Source organism: Ictalurus punctatus, chromosome 28 (assembly GCF_001660625.3).
Source record: "Ictalurus punctatus breed USDA103 chromosome 28, Coco_2.0, whole genome shotgun sequence".
In the NCBI taxonomy this organism is placed as follows: domain Eukaryota; kingdom Metazoa; phylum Chordata; class Actinopteri; order Siluriformes; family Ictaluridae; genus Ictalurus; species Ictalurus punctatus.
Window position 1 is genome coordinate 9838451 of NC_030443.2, and position 8674 is coordinate 9847124.

Sequence of the window (8674 nt, forward strand, 5' to 3'; positions counted from 1 at the left end):
TATTTTAATATTTTATAATGCAAAGAAATTTAAATACAAAGATATCTTTGAAAAAACTATCTATTAAGTATTGCCCTATGAAAGGCTTTGTTTAGAGAGAAAGCTTAACTGCATACATGTCTTCCTTACACTGTTTTTGGCAAGGTAATGATCAGAATTATTTTACAGCTATGAGCACAAAAAAAAAAATAATAAAACCAGAATCCATTCATGAGTTACAGTATTTTTATTGGTAGGTTATGTACCACATGCAGTAACATTGCACATTCAGACAAGGAGTGAACTAGAATGGAATTTTTTTTTCCCAGTACTTCCATTGAAATAGACATACATATTTTATCATACACTTTTAATTGTGATTCTTAATTTCATTTAAAGGGAATATATTTTATATAGCATACTGACGAATGAGAAATGGAGATCTAGTATATAAACCTACCCAAAATAACGCCGTAATTTAAAAAAAAATGTGTGCTAAGAAAATTTGGCTAGGCTTGAAACATAAAGCTCTGCTGTCTGCGTGTGTGTGTATGTGTGTGTGTGTTTGCGAGAGAGAGATACAGCTCCCCCTTTCTTCCATTCTCCGCATCTCTACCAATTACACCCCCCCCCCCCCCCCCCCAACACACACACACACACACACACACACACGCACGCACGCACGCACGCACGCGCACCGACAGACGCAGAGCCCATGGTATGCAGATGAGTCTCGACAGGTCACAGGAAGTCGAGATCCCAGATAAAGCTCCTAGAAGGAAACTGAAGAGAGAGCAGAGGAAGCAAAACAGAGAGGGAGACAGCGAGTGATGTTATGCACTAGCTAACAACGCTACGTCCGTTGTTATTCTAAACCTCAAATATGAGATTAGAAATAATGTCCCTGGACGTAAGCCTCTCACACTAGCATCCTGGTGAAAAATGTTTAATGTTGCTTTTTCAAATCAGTAAGAGAACAGAACAACGTCCTCGCGCCTCCATGTTTCCTCAGTTAACATGAAAAGAGATGGAGGCCAACATATTAAAGATGCTTATACCACAGCACTGTTGAATTCCCTATTCTGATTGGTCAGAAAGTGTTGATTCGTTTTCTATAACAGCAGCTCTGACAATAACGATCATGTTCTAATATATTACTGTTTCTACACTGCTTGTACATTGGACACTGCTCATAATCTAACTAATCATAAACATATGTTTGTTGTTATCTAATAAAAACATGTCATCACTGATAGGGTGAAACTTTCTGTAAGGGGACATTTATTTAACGTTTCTGGAAGGAGTCTCAGGTGTCAGCGAGTTGTAACAGCCAGTACGTTTCCCGCCACGAGTCTTTCCAGTTTCTCAGTAACAGAACTGCATTTTTTCTGTCATATTTACTTCAAGACAGAGAAGAAGGGAAAAAAAGAAATGCTGGTGAGAAACTGTTTAAAGCTGCTATAACGTAAATGATAACAGGAACTGTCTTGTTTCACAGATTTCCTACCTTTAACTGTAACTATAAACAGCTAAAAGTATGACGTGTCATTCTTTAATAATTTAAGACATGTTGCTGTGGTAAAAGAGGAATAAAACATTTGGAACATACCGTTATTGGAAAATAATTCACTTAGGGATGGTACTGGCCCTGACTCTTCACATCACATTACTGTAGTTGATTACTTTCCTGTAACAGCACACCCTGTTACAGGGTGTTTTATTCCTTCAGCCTCATAAACAGATTATATAGCCCATATTCAGATCCTGAGCATATGCAGTGCTCCTCCTCAGCGAGTGTGGCTGCTGCGAACATGTGGGCTGAAGAGCATAACAATACAAAAGCAAAATAAAAGGAAGACAGACTGTTGTGTTATCGAGCTGAAAGAAAAATCAGACCAAAGTTCCTGCGATTGAAAAAACATTTGCACATCTGCAGAACACTAAAATTTGAAAGAGGATTTTAAGCAGATGTGGATATGACACTTTATGTGGTAGGAAAGGGGCGGGGCTAAAGACAAAAATGACGTTTTCCTGATAACAAGCCTAGTAAAAACAAAGCAGATTTAAAACATTCACACACACACACACACACACACACACACACACACAAAATAAATAACTAGAATCAGTTCAATAAGTTTGTACGGTCTTGAGGAAGTGTGTTTCTTTTTTTTTGTTGGTATAAAAACAAAAAAGTGTGATTTAATATTAAACTATACTGCGTCCCTTTAAATGATGGACAAACATAAGGTTCGTTCATTTCCCCCGGACTTACAGTATGTAACATATATAAATTGAGCATTTTCACAGTCTGGGGCGTATTTGTGGTGGAGAGCTCGCACTCTCAGTTCCTCAGGCGCTTTCACACACGCCCTGCACCTCAATACGCACACAACAGCGCGCGAGAGCAGTCTGTGAGGTTAATGTGAGCTTTTTAATAGCCTTGTATCTCAAACGCCATCTTCTCTCTCTCTCTCTCTCTCTCTCCCTCTCTCTCTCTCGCCCTCTTTATAATTTTCCGACACACTCTGGAAGAACGGGCCGCTTTCCGACCAGATCACTTTACGGGAAGCGAGCCGCGCGCAGAGATACGATCGTTTCCATGGAAACCGGCCTTCCCTGACGAGCACGGGGGACATGGAGGTCAAGACGAACGGTTGCCATAGAAACCGCGCTCACGTCTCAGTCTCTCACGTGCACCAAGCACCTCCCCTTCCCCCTTTTCGTAATCGGACGCCTAGCTGTAGAGGTCGGCGGCTTTGATTGGCTGGAATGCAGTCGCTGGGTTTTGACCCCGCCTCCTATGCCGAGCTCGCGCTCTTAAAGGGGAAATAGAACAGGCGGTAATTTGTGATCCGGAGGGAATCATGTCTGGAAATTATTATTATTAATATTACTATTATTTTGTAGCACTTACTTTTGTCAGTAAAAACTGTTTTAAAACTAATTCTTTATTAATGTAAAAACGCTGTGTGTGTGTGTGTGTATATATATATATATATATATATATATATATATATATATATATATATATATATCCTGTAGTGACTTGCGCGACAGCAGATAAATATAAGTTAATTTATTCATTCTATGTTATATCCCATATCTAACCTAATCGTTCGTATGAATTGTCCTCTATAAAACGTGCAGGTTTATTTGTTACACCATAGTGTGGCAATAAATCCAGCGGGTCTACACATTCCCTTTGCGCTTTGAATTTACACTACTGCGGGGGAAAAACAACAACAAAATAACCGAAAAGACGCGACGACATAAAGTATCTATTAGTCTCCATGTTAAAGAGTGTCATCATTTAGGAAAATCCTATCCGTGCAGAGCTGCAGCACCGCGCCGCAGCTCACACTTCATCAAGCTTATCTGACCCCGACAGAAATATATATATATATATATATATATATATATATATATATATATATATATATATATATATATATATATATATATATATATCCCCAAACAGATCAATGCACTTGCCTCACAGATTTACAGAGACCTCTCGGGAGATGTAGACAGTTTACTTTTCTATCTACCGCCTCGTCGAGCACGCCATGTTTGTCTGGTCAGAGGAGGGCTAACTGCGCTCCTGGACGTATGGTGGCGTCCGATATGAGGCTGGGTGTAGCGATTTATGTTCAACTTGATTACTTTGCCTTTAAGTTCACAAGGCATCCATCTGGCAGGCAGATGAAGCTCCGCCCTGATGTTTCACCCAGCGGTCCTCCTGCCACCGCAGTGTCCGGGCCAAATCACTCACACTGCAACTCCCACAATGCCCTCATGATGAAAGCCCTCCGCCGCATGACGCGAGACTGAGCGGGCAATGTAGTCCTCATCACTCCTCTTCCTGTCTGATTGACAGGAGTTTATACTTCAGTAGCATGTGACTCGCTAAGTTACACATTTAACGCGGTGCATGCAGTGTTTAGGTTTTCTTTGATGCAATATATAATATAACTACACCTCTTTTCCCTTTCCCTTGCAATATCACACTCACGTGCAATGCCAAGACCATGTCCAATATACTTATTTATTATGCAACACATATACTTTTTCTAACAAACTAGACTGTAATATCACTTTACTGTCGTGTGCCAGGGTGTGTCTGAGTGGTCTTTTAGATTGTGTAAACTGTGGTGTGCGAAGCCGTCGTTAGGTTTTTCAGTCCCTCCAGGTTTTTCCGATCACGGAAATGAACGCAAAATTGACAAATTTTGGGCCAAGATGCGTCACGTGACATCATCACAACATGCCGTGTGACATCATCACAACACGCATTCAGCCAAAGCTTCTTCGAGCTACAGTTAGAAGGTTTTACTTTTGTCAACAAACACCACTGCGAAAGACCATGCACAACAATGTCGTGCGATTGCGATTTCATCAATTCGAGCACAAAAACTCTTTTTGGAAAGAAAAAAAAAAACGCAACAAAATCAATCACACTCACATGCAACAATCACACACACACAAAAAAAAACTCGGCGAAATCCTGTACAGACTGGGTTTTGTAACAATCTATATCTTGTTTAAGACCAGCACAATAGCGTACCTCTTGTATGTGTAAGTGTGTAAGTATGCACTGTAGGAACACTTTAAACCCGCACGAAGTTCCTTGTACACTCCGACATATTTGGCCAGTAAAGCTGATTTGGATTTTGATAATATAATATAATATAATATAGGCTGACAAAATCTATCAATTGTGTAGCCTAAGTAATGTTGCATGAACTGAATGGCACAGGAATTTTATACTAGTTTTTACACATTACGTACCTATATACTCATAGCTTATAACAACTGTCTAAAATCTTACCAGTTTTGATGTTTAATGAATATTGTGAGCATCATTTTAGAAGCTGGAACGCAGTAAAACCATAGGAAGCTTACTGAATAGCCTATATGTGGGAAACATTTGCGTTTCATGAACGTTTGCCACAAGGTTCCTGGAGGCACTTTTAAGAGTTACGCAGGTGACACAATCGAAATATCTTCTGGGATCCTTTTGATTTTATACTGCATATTAATGATAAGGTTGAGATATTGTGATGCGGGTCAGAATTCATTGTTTCTTTTAACAATGGAACAAGTAGTATATGAAGATACCTACGACTAGTGGCTAGTGCTTGCAGTGGAAAAATAAGTGTCCTCCTTTTTCAGCATTTGTATGTATTAGTGAATACAACACTAAACTTCCAGTGTTTGAACCATTCTTTAATAAGTAAGCTAGGCCGATAAAACATGACAGAGCATACTGTTATAGGAAATTAGTTCAGGACAGGGTGGTATAACAGTTTACCATGCAAAGGTGTTTTTATTCCTCTTATACCACAGCAGTTGGTCAACGATTATATTTTGTAGTTTAATGAATGAAACAATGTGTACAATGTTGTAATATGTCCACGAGACAAGTTAGTCCCATTATCATGTATGTTATAGCAGCTATGCACATTCATCAACTCAACAGCCTTTCTTTTCTCTCTCTCTTAAAGTAAGACCAAAAAAATATGCAGCTTGTTACAGAGAAACCAGAAAACACAAAGTCCTCTATCCTGAAGAATCTCCCATGGTGGAAAACCTACTGACTGTTACTAAGCTCTGACACCCAAGACTCCTTCCATAAACATTTAATACATTTATCCTTTCTAAAAGCTCCACATATCAATGATTAAATGTTTTACTTTGTTAAGTAACATTTTTTGAAACATGTATGATTACGTGAGAACGTTCGTTATACATGTTCCCGTGAATGAGTTGTTACTGTTTAAAAGTAATTTTAAAAAAGTTATCTGTGATTTGAATTACAGTCAGAACTACTATCAGGGCTGTCGTTGTGGAAAATTAATTAAAGTGCACCTATTATGCTTTTTCAAATATTACCTTTCATGTAGTGTGTGATAGAGTTGTTTGTGAATGTAAAAAGTCTGTAAAGTTTTTAAAATCAAAGCACAACATACAGAGTTTTTGAAGGAACTGATTCTAAACAGCTGAATCGAGTCATTAGTAATTCCAGACTTACTTCCTGTACTAATCTACGTAGGTTTGTAACAAAAACCCAGCATTTGGTCTTCATCAGCTGAGAACAGATGGAGCTGAACGTTGTCGTAGTGGGCGTTTCCTTTTCCAACACACTGACAGCAGTAGACTAATCACAACTGACTGGGACATCTGCCCAATCAGAGCAGATTATGCTCTCTGAAAGGAGGAGTTTAGAATGAATCCTTTAGAACGGATCATTTAACGAGTCATTGGGGGGGGGGGGGGGGGGGGGGGGTTTCGGGGCTGCAATTTAAATTATGAGCACATTAAAGTGTTTTTTGACCTTGGATGCATGTAGATCTATTGTATGAGAGCTTCAAAACAAAATTAGGCACGTTTCAAAACCATAATAGGTGAGCTTTAATACCTTCTGACCTATCAGAGTTGAGACCTCAACGGCGCTGTGATATAAAGAAGACATAATTAAGAAGGACATGCTATTCAATCATTTAAAAAAAAACAACATACAAATATTCAAAAATATGGGGGAGAGGAAGGGGGGGTCATATATATATATATATATATATATATATAATTATTATTATTATTAATTTTTTTATTTTTTTCAGCTGATCAGTCCTGGTTCCGAGCGGTTTATTAGTGTATGTTTGCATATTATTTTTTATTTGTGATTTTATGTATTTTTTTGTGTGGCTCTGTTCATTCCAATTCACACCACAAACGCTTCTGAAGTGTATTTTCAACACATGTTACACTCGGCAGTTATTGTTCCATTTTTAATATGCATTTCAATTTACACCAGCTGCATCAGAGGAACGTAAAACGTGAGCTTGCACGTCGCACTGATCATGTTGCAATCTTTTCTGCTACAGTTTCGATTTCATCGTTCTATATGACCTAACTTTTACAGAGCTCTTTTGGGTGTGTAGTCAAAATGCTGTTGGATAGTTCATTTGATTCTGTGGATAAGTCAGAATACTGTGAGCCTATGAGAAATGGCAGTAAGTCAGTTTAAAAGAGCAATTGTGAGCACCAGCCAACTTCAAGCTTCACTTCAAGCATCTTAAAATCTAATATATGAAACTATTAAACATATAAATACTGATGGAGTGTGTGGAATACTGCATGGCCTCATTCTGTGAGCTGCGAAAATTCAGTCCATGACTCATCGGGTGTTGTGTTCAGCCACGTGGCCAGCAGAGAACAAGCAAAATTTGAAGTGATATGCTAAATATTATTTATTACTGTAGCTACACAACATAATGCATGTAGATTGAAAGCTAAATAATAGGCAACATCTCTGTCCCCTGCTTTGACTGTAAAGTGCATAGAACATCTTTATAGTAGCGGAGATGTAGTTTTAGGCTTTAATGTTATTACAGGTTATTACTACAATCCTTCATGGCTTAACTTAAAATCTAAACATGTCTCACTGAGGTGTTAATTGATCATTCCATCCATCCATGCATCCATCCATCCACTTTCCATGCCACTTATCCTACACAGGGATCTCTGGGCACAAGGCGGGGTACACCTTGGACGGGGTGCCAACCCATCGCGGGGCACAATCACACACACACACTCACACACCAATTCACACACTACAGACAATTTGGAAATGCCAATCCGCCCAAAACGCATGTCTTTGGACTCGGGGAGGAAACTGAAGTCCCCAGAGGAAACCCCTGAAGCACGGGGAGACATGCAAGATCTATGCATGCGGGTCAGAGACAGGATTTGAACCACCAACCTTAGATTCGCGAGGCAAACATACTATGCCACCTTGTCCCCTAAATGCTCATTCCAATATATTTAATAGTGTTTACCTTTAACAATTTGTCTCCAGAGTTTATTTATATCTACAAATAGTTTGTTAGTTACATTAGTTAGTGACATTTACATTTATATAGCACTTTTCTAGATCTAATAATCTTATATATCTAATAAAGAGAATTATTAGTTGAATTAGCTTATATTCAAGATATTTATACTTGATAAGCCATCATTTGTTGCAGCTGTGGTCTCAACTGGTGATGACTGTAGCATATAGCGCTGACATCTACAGAGCATCTACAGAGTTTGGAGATATGAGTAAAGATGAGGACCAGTGAACAGGCAAACATGCAGCTGAGGATTTAAGTCTTCACCGAGCAGTCACCAAATCAGGACAGTTCAAATTTTGTAGTGTAATGAAGCTAGGGCTGAACCTGTCAAGACTTTCGCATTCTCCTTTGGTCCTGTTCCAGGAATAAGAGTTAAACTGAAAGAGAAATGAATGTAATGGATGTCAAATGGGTGATGTAGAAACAGACTGGAATGGTCATTCTTTATAATAAAGCTAGTAGTAGAAGTTCTTCTGTTATTACAGGGTGCTATGACACCTGAAGCTAACCACAACTTCATCTATTATATCTTTGTATCTGTTGGTTCAGCTGGATCTTGAACTACTGGAAATTACCTTAGCTTCTCCACACACGATCAAACCTTTTGCAAAAGCAAAGGGAATAATCAGTACACATCCACAACATTTGCCAAATAGAAAGTTGTGACTTTCAGGCATATTTTGAGCAATGTTAATGTTTGTATTGCTCTTGTTTTTTTCCTTCTCTACCTTTCACCCCATGGGGCCAAACAAATTTTTGTTTGAATTCAAACGGAACACCCCCCCCCCCCCCCCCCC

General features: G+C 38.9%; 1 long non-coding RNA gene across 1 annotated transcript; it reads right to left on the reverse strand.

The window, feature by feature from the left end:
- Positions 1–211: 211 nt before the first annotated feature.
- Positions 212–3397, reverse strand: LOC108260412 (uncharacterized). The gene is made up of 2 exons (XR_001811140.3): positions 1589–3397; positions 212–1379 (listed from the first exon to the last, which is right to left on the reverse strand). It is a non-coding gene; the product is annotated as an uncharacterized LOC108260412 (long non-coding RNA).
- Between the last annotated feature and the right edge of the window lie 5277 nt (positions 3398–8674).